The sequence below is a fragment of the Thrips palmi genome, unplaced genomic scaffold (assembly GCF_012932325.1).
Source record: "Thrips palmi isolate BJ-2018 unplaced genomic scaffold, TpBJ-2018v1 HiC_scaffold_5, whole genome shotgun sequence".
Classification (NCBI taxonomy): Eukaryota; Metazoa; Arthropoda; class Insecta; order Thysanoptera; family Thripidae; genus Thrips; species Thrips palmi.
This window is the reverse complement of record NW_023144632.1, coordinates 9,092,862-9,101,485: the sequence shown is the minus strand read 5'-3', so window position 1 is coordinate 9,101,485 and position 8,624 is coordinate 9,092,862.

Here is an 8,624-nt window from a genome sequence, read left to right as displayed (position 1 = left end):
TCTTCTCACTGCGTTACATGCGGCGCGTGGGAGACGGCGTGTTTTGGGCCAGTGCTAGACTCGCGGCTTGACCACAGTGGGCCAGAAGACTGGTGGAGGCGGCTAAAACTCCAGACGCGTTTAGAGCTCCAGAGTCGCCGGACAGGACTCGAACCGAGCGTTCTACCCCACCAGTGGGTTCCTCGTGCGGAGAGCAATCGACTGGTGGAGTTACAAGTTCGGTTCGAGTTCGAGTCCTGCTTAGCGGACTCTAGAGCTCAAAACGCGTCCAGAATTCTGGCCGCCTCCACGGATCTTCTGGCCCACTGCGCCCCGCCACGCCCTCGACTAGGGTCTCCGCGGCAAAACGGCCCAACGCTTGAGCACAAACGTTCCGGCCCTACGCTCAAGCAGAATGCCGAGCGCTTCGGCGCTGCTCTGTCCAACGACGCTCCGGTCAAACGATCCGGGCCGGCCGTTCGGGCCGCCCTGCCCGCTATCGCTCCGCTCGGCTTGCCGGCGTCGGCGGCGTCGGCCGGGACTGCACTGGCAGCACGGCGGCGGTGGGCGCGAGCTCCACCACACAGCCACGACGATGACGCCCCGGGACTCCTGCAGCAGGCTGCATCCCAAGGAGTCCCTCCGTCGTTCTGTCTCTGTCACACTCACGACGAGACAGACTTAGCGACGGGACGCACGCCGTGCCGCGACGATAAAATCTCGTCGTTTTGACGGAAGACAAAAATACACAGGCAGCGTAAGTGCCCGGGCTGCCGCCGGCTGCTGCTCCCACACCGCTTTGCGCGGCTTTGCGGTCCGCGATGCAATTTGGTCTCGGCCATGACGAGTGCCCAGGGCAGGACGAGTAGTGTGGGTGTGCACCGAGGCGGGCCTGCCGTGGATCCCAAAGGAAGGAAGCCTTAACGAGAGGCGCGAGGTGCGGTCGGCCCGGTCAGCCTGCCCGGCCCGCCCAGCCTGCCCCCTGCGTCGAGGTCTCCGCGTTGACGGAAGTGCGAATCGTGCCCCGCGCGGCGCCAGGTGCAAATTACTGCCAATTAATCGACATGCTTGCTAAGTCCCTCGCTCCTTAATTGGCCCCAAAGTCTCGGGACATCATTCGCCTTAATTGTGGCCCCACCCTTTCGACCGCCAATGTGTGCGTGCGTCTGTCTGTGTGTGTGCGTGTGGCCCGAAGGACTGCCGCCGGTACAGCCGGTGCCACGCGGATGTGGACCGCACCAACTCGAATCCCGATTATGTTCCCAGCAGTGCAGTACAGCATGGACGCCGGGACAGAATGTGAGCCCCATCCACCATCCGAGCCGAACAGCGCCGAGCAGCCAGACCGGCGTCATGACGGCTGAGCCTATAGGCCTGAGCCTAGGCCTGAGCCTAGCCTGAGCCGTGGGACTGTGGGACCGGCTCCGCCACGGCCGACCACGGCCCGGCTAGCTTCGCGGCTTCGCCTGGCTTCGTCAAGCCTCAGCTTCGTCCTGCTTGTCCGGCTCGCTTCGTCGGGGTCCGTCCGGCTGCTTCGTCAGGGTTCGTCCGGCTTCGACATGGCTGCGATCAATCTGCCATGGGCACATGGAGCCGCATAGAGCACACTCCTGGTGGCGCTGCCTCGCCTGCCTCGCCGCTACACTGCCAACTGCAGCGCTGCGCTACGCCGCGCTACGCTTCCGTCGTGCAGACAACAAACACGCTTCATAATTCATGGAAAGGCGGTCGGGCTGCTGCTGGCGCGTCGTCAATCAAATTAGAAACGCAAAACGAGGAAGCGGCGAGGAATTCCAAACAGGCGCTGCCTGCCTGCCTGCCCGAATCACACGCTGGGCTGCCAGCTCAATGCCCCCTTGGCGGCAAGTTTGAAACGGGCTGCGTTTTTGGACCTGGCTGTACCTTGCGCGCTGCCGGGCCGGGCCGCCGGGCCGCAACTTGTTCTTGATCCGCCGAGGTCCGCGCCGCGCGCCGCCGCATTGCGCCGCATTGCGCCGCATTGCGCCGCATCACCGCACGTCCCGCTCTTTCGCTGTTGTTGTTTGTTTACGAGTGTGTGTGTGCGTTGTAGTTGTCGTTCTTTTATTTTGTCTTTGCTGCACTTGTTCTTCCGATTCGACATTACTTGATCGCGCCTCTTTCCGATGCGGCCTCCCTGGGCGCGGCCCTTGGTCGGAGTAATAGGTATTATAAATGGACAGAGAGGACACACACACACACACATACTCACACACTCACACACGAGCACGTCCACCACGACAGCACCGCCTCCGACGTCTCCGAGCCCCCCGGGCCCCGGCCGGCCGGGCCCGGCCGTGCCACGCTGACTGATGGAGCGCGAGGTGGATCGGTGGATCCGCCGCGCTGGACGCTGGACCACTCCTTGTTCTTCTTTCCCGACAAAATGGGCGGCGCGCGTGATCAAGACGAAAGGAGGGGAAGGGGGAAGAGATACTTTATCTTTGTTTCTGAGAGGACTTTAAGCGGTTCGACATGGCCCGTGTGTAATCTCAGCTGCATCTCGACAAATCCACAATGGATGAGAGAAAATAGTTTTTTACAGAGGGAGAGAGAGACCACGTGCGGGCGCGAGGGTGTGTGTGTGTGTGTGTGTGTGTGTGTGTGTGTGTGTGTGTGTTGCGTGAGTGTGTGCGTATGTGTGTGTGAGTGTGTGTGCGCGCGCGCGTGTGAGAGAGTGTGTGTGAGTGTGTGTGTGCCGTGCGGCTGAGCGCGGCTCGGCTCGGCTCCTGCGCAGCTCCAGGTCCGTTATTGTCTGAAACGAGTTTGGGCCTCCTGGCCAAGGCAGGCCAACCCGTACAAGAAAAAGTAGATCAGGAAAGGATCCAGGCAGTCTCGAGACTCTAAGGAGACACAGCGGAGACTGGTGTCGCGGGGCGCGGCGCGACACGGCGGCGCATTCGTCACAAGGGAAATGGAGGATGCCGCCAAGTACATTTGGCGTTTGAGGAAACGCCGCGTGCAGGTTTTACTTTCGGTTCCGCGAGCGTGAGCCGGGCTCGGTGATGGGATCAACGGTTTAGACGGGGTGCCTTGGCTGTTACGGACACTGTAAAAGACGAAAAGTTCACTTTCCCGCGGATGAATGAGGAGGAGGCGAAGAAGAGCAAAAGCTGCTCCACCGACTTATCGCCTCGGCACGCTGTTCCCAGGCTGTGGCGGCGCTTGGGTCGCCGTTTGGCAGCGCTTTGGCGGCGCTTCAAAAGTGCTCTGCCAGGGCTTTGGCTGCGCTTTGGCTGCGCTTTGGCTGCGCTTTGGCTGCGCTTTGGCTGCTGCGCTTTGGCTGCACTTTGAGCTTGGCCTTGGCAGCGCTCCGTGGCGCTGCATGCAGGCCACACGTCGGATGGGTCGGATGGATCGGCCCCAAGACTCCTTCCCTTCCCCTTTTCGCAGCGCCTCCTTTAATTGGCGAACGCCTAATTTATAACCTTCATTAGAGGGAAGACGCGACGAAACGAGATCAATCAGCTTTCCAGGCCTCTTTTCTCCCTTCCCCTCGAGGCGTGTGCCCGGTGCGGCGGTGCGCCCGTAGGCCCGGTGTGCCACGTTCCGATTTGGCTGTGCCCGGCTGTGCCCGGTTGTGCCGGCATTCCAGGCGACCACAGTTTCCGCCACGCCGCCATTTTACAGGTTTTGGTGTCGGGCCGACGAGGACGGGGCGACGGGGCGACACGTGTAGTGACACTCGGCTGCCGCCAACCCAACCTGACCCTCGCACGGCCCCGTCGCCCCGTCGTCGCCCCGTCGCCCTTTGCAAGGCATGCAAAACTAAGTGGGCCCGCAAATAATTTGCTGGCTTGTAGTGGCGGCGCGGCAACGCTGCAGCCTGCCGTACTGTTCTCTGGCCGGCAACGCGGCCGCCCAGCCCTGCCGCCCAGCCCTGCCGCCCGGCTTCCTGGCTGTGGCGGGCTGGGATGCAACGGGGACACAACGAGGGTGCAACGAGGACGCCACGAGGACGCCAAGGAAGACGCCAGTGAGGACGCCGATAAGGACACCTCTGAGGACGCCGACAAAGGCACCTTCGTGGACACCGACAAGGACACCTCTGAGGACGCCGATAAGGACACCTCCGAGGACGCCGCCAAGAACACATCTGAGGACACCGACAATGGACACCGCTGAGGACGCTGATAAGGGCACCTCCGAGGACGAGGACAGGATGCAACGGGGACGCGACAGGGCTGGGACTCCAACAGGTCTTTCGGTGGGGATGCAACAGCGCAGCAGGTATGCAACGAGGATGCAGCCGGAATGCAGTCGCCCACCAAGGGGGCTTTGACGGAGCTGCAACGGGGATGAACCAGGGCCCCAACGGAACTGCAACAAGACAGGCTTGCCCTGCACCGACCGCACCGACAGCAATGACCCAGATAATTGGCGGCAGAGGACCGCGTTGAAGGCGAGCCCGATTGAGATGCGTGTGGGGCGGGCACCAGGCGGGCACCAGGCGGGCACCAGGCGGGCACCAGGCGGGCACGGCACGCCCCACCACGGTCAATGTCAATGTCGTTGCCACCGCGGCCGCGGCGAGGTGGGGCGGGGCGGGGTGGAGCGGGGCGAGGCGCTCGGCGAAAACTGACCGGGTTTAGCGACGTCGTCTCGCCGACGCGGCAATCTAGTCGGGGCACTGAATGGCAGTTGAATGGACTACCTCCACCATTGGCGATTGTTTTTGCCGACCGGGGAAGTCCTCGACCGGCGGCAGCAAGGCAGGCGAGCTTCAAATGGGAGAGAATCGGACGACTCCCCTGGGCTACTCTAGGCAACGGGGCCGCGGGGCCGCGGGCCGCCGGGGACCGCCGGCAGCGTCACAGAGTCACAGGACGAGCGGCTTGAACTGGAGTCTCGGGACGCGACAGCGCGACAGGTCCACATTCCTGTCTACAAAGTGTGCGTGGCGCCGCCTGTAGGCTGGACCCCGGGCGGGACCAGGCGGGACCCCCCGCGCGGCCAGTCCATGGGCATCCATGGGCATCCATGGCCGGTCAGCTCGCCGTTCATATTCCTATTCAAATGGCAGTGCCATGGGCAATGCCTTCTCGCCGTCCGGTCGGCTGGCCGGGCTGGCCGGGATCGCTGCTCGCCGCGTGGTCCACCCATTCAGAAGCAGGCGCTGAGCGATGCGGCGTGGCGGCGCGCAGCCAGCCAGCCTCAGCCGTGACCCCGTTTTCCCATTTTCCTCCCTCCGGGTCCCTGGCCGGCTGGCCGGCTGGCCGCGCTGGCCGGGATGCAGCCCCGCGGCTCCGGACGTGCCGGGGCGTGCAGGGCGTGCAGGGCTTGCAGGGCGTGCAGGGCACAGGGCGTGCCGGAAGGACACGCGAGCCGCGCGCGCCGCCATCGAGGAGTGCGTGTTGTCCATGCTACGTACCTGCACTGTCGCTGCACCGCACTCCTGAAGCGCTCGCCACGCACGCACTGCACAAACCAACAACCCCACTGACACACTGCACTCACTTTTCTTCGTTCGACACACGCGCACGCACACGCTCACGCTCACACCGCTGCGCCACGCTAGGCGACGCTGTAGACAGGTACGCACAGGGACGCACGCCGCGGGCTGGTTGGTACCGCCTGGGTCCGACGCCGAGGGAAGACTGAACGAGGCGGGCCGAGCGCCGAGCGGGGCCGAGGCAGGTCCACCGCGCCGCGCCGCCTCGCCACGCCCCGCCACGCCCCGTACCGGCCCGGCTCCCACTTCTTGGAACGGGCCCGTCTTGACTGGCCGGCATTGCCTGGCCGTACCGTCTGCGCTGGTCTGCGCCGCCATGCCGTGGCCGTAGGCATGGGCCGTAGGCAGGGCCGTAGGCCGTGGCCGCGCTTCAGGACGCCGTGGACGTGGACGGCCTGCGCCGCGCCTCGGGACGCCGTGCCGGCCGTGCCGGCCGTGCCGGCCGTGCCGCAGCATCATGTTGCACGGCGAGCAACAGCCGAGGAGTTTTTCCAGCGGCGGTCGAGGGGACAGCCTGGCCAAGGCCTGGCCTGGTCCGGGGGAGCGAACAGTCCTGAGATCAAGTGCACGCCAAAAGTCGCCGAAGGAAACTCGCTCAATTCAACCTAGAGGTTGAACCCAGAGCTGTAGATGAAAACTCTCGTTCATAACAATCTTAGCAGCTATAAAAAGCTTAAAAAAGAAAATAGCACAGGTACGGTCACCTGACTTTCAGTGGTAAATACTAAAAAGTTGTGCCTCTCGACCAGGAGCCCCCTACGACATGCCACCTTCGGTGTGCCACCCGCCCCCCGCCCGGCAGCCCGAGCGACTCAGGTTCCAGACGAAGGAGCGACGGAAAGATGGAGTAACAGGGGAAAGGCCTGCTCGGGACGGTGCCGATCAGACCGACAAATGCCCAGCAAGGCAGCATTGTTTTTAACGGGACCATCGCCGCACGCCCGAGTCATTCATACTGGGCGCCGCTGACGTCCGCGTCCAGGCCGAGGGGCGCGGCGGCCGGACAGGCAAAGGCCTCCGTTCGCCTCCGTCACCGCGGTGCGCCGCGCACCAGAAGTGGCCGCTTCGACTGCGATTTGTTGGCCCGCCGCCTGTCTCTCTCGCACCCCAGCGGGGCGCCCCATGAGTGCGGCAGAGACAGAGCGACGAAAACGATCCTTCGAAATCGGGCGACCGATCGACGACATGACGCGAGACGAAGGCCCGAAGGCGCGAAAGCCGAGCGCTTCACAAAGGAGAGCCCAGAGCCGGCCGTGCAGCGACGCCACGTGGAGGACGACGACGGGGACGCTCCTCGGACGGTTTGGCCACTTTCCCCTCCGCCGCCATCGACAACACGAAGACGGCTGCCTTGGCCTTGGTGGAGTCTTCGACGACGTCCGGGTCCATCACACTGCCTCCCACAAGCGCGGCGGAGCGGCGACGTCGCGCTTGGCGTCGCACCCTAGCGTCACGCCGCCCCGCCCCGCCACGCCCCTGTTGATTCGTGAGGTGTAGGTTCACGGTTAGAGTAACACCCACTAAGTAGCGGGCCGCACGTGTCGGAAGGCCATTAGCTTCAAAATCAGGCCAACTTGATATTGCAACAGGACGGAGAATTGAAGAGAAAAAAATAGCTTTGCTCATGTAGCAGTACTTAAGGCTCTCCGCGAAGGGAGGACACAGGGCAGGAGAAATAAAACGTTGCTGTAGAATGATTCCGAGAGTTGACTACGTCGTACGTCGCTGTCTCTCTCGCACATATACGGGACGCCTTAGGCCTGCGAGAGAAACAGAGAGACGAAACCGACCCTCGGACCTGCTGGTTTTATGTTTTGAACACTGAACAGTTCGTGGAGCAAGGAGTGAAAATGTGTATGGTTAGGTTGGTTAGGTTGGTAAGGATAGGTAAGGTTAGGCTGGGTTAGGTTGGGTAAGGTTAGGTTAGGTTAGGTTGGGTTAGGTTAGGTTAGGTTGGGTTAGGTTAGGTTAGGTTGGGTTAGGTTGTGTTATGTTAGGTTAGGTTAGGTTAGGTTAGGTTAGGTTGGGTTAGGTTAGGTTAGACTGCCACCTCGTCCAAAAAACAGAACATGCAGTTGCTCTTGAAGCCGATTGCGAAGCGTGGTTTCTCTGTCGGTGCCGTCCTCGGAGTCCTTGGCGTCCTCGCCGCCCTCGGCCCAATCCGTGACTTATGCATGCGGTCCTAGCAGGCCGAGCGGTTGTCTGGTTTCGCACATCGCATTTGTGAGGCGATCCGTTCGGGTGCGACAGAGGCAGCGACAAATGAGTCTGGTGGTTACCAAGTGCCCCGGCAACGCCGCCGTCGAGAGGCGCGGCGAGGCGAGGCGGCGTGCGCTACCGGCCCCCTTAGCCCCCTCGGCTACCGGGTCACGTGGTCACGTGGGTGAGCAGATCGCTCCGCCGAGTGCAGCAATTAATCGGCGCCGACTGCGTCTGCTGCTCTGCAGCACTAATTCACTAATTACGCTCTAATTCTTGGCTTCTCAGGTCGGCCGGCCGCCAGAGGCAGGCCAAGTATTTGTGTTGCAGTGGAGTGTGGCATTTCCGGAGCGCAGCGGCGCGCTGCGGCCTACAGCGGGTAGGCAACGCGAGGACAGCCGCGTCCCGTGACGCGGACGGCTGCCTACCTGCGCGGCGCCCCAGCCGGACCGCACGCCGCCAGGCACGCCGCAAGCCGAGCGTCGAGCGCCTAGCAGGTAGGCAGTCACCCCACCCCGCGTGACACGGCTGTCCTCGCGCTGCCTACCTGGCACGGCTGTCCTCGCCCTGCCTACCTGGCACGGCTGTCCTCGCCCTGCCTACCTGGCACGGCTGTCCTCGCGTTGCCTAGCCGACAAGGCTGTCCTCGCGTTGCCTACCCGGCGCGGCCACGGCGGCGAGAGGCGCGTCTGAGGCGCGTGTGCCGGGCAGGTGGAGAGGACGGGATGAGAGAAGGCGAGAGGGGAAGGGGGAGCTAAGAAGTGAATGGGCCGCCATTGGAGTAACGGGCGGAGGGGCAACCACATGTTTCCCCTGCCCCTCCATCCACCTCCTCTGTCTCTCTCCGTCGCTCTTCATCTATATACCGCAGCGCGGCGGTGTCGTTGCCCTCGCATCTTCTGTCTTACTCGGCGTGCACCTCGCCGCCGTCCTCCTTCTCTCCGCGCGCTGCCCCCCCCCCTTTTCCCCCTTCCAC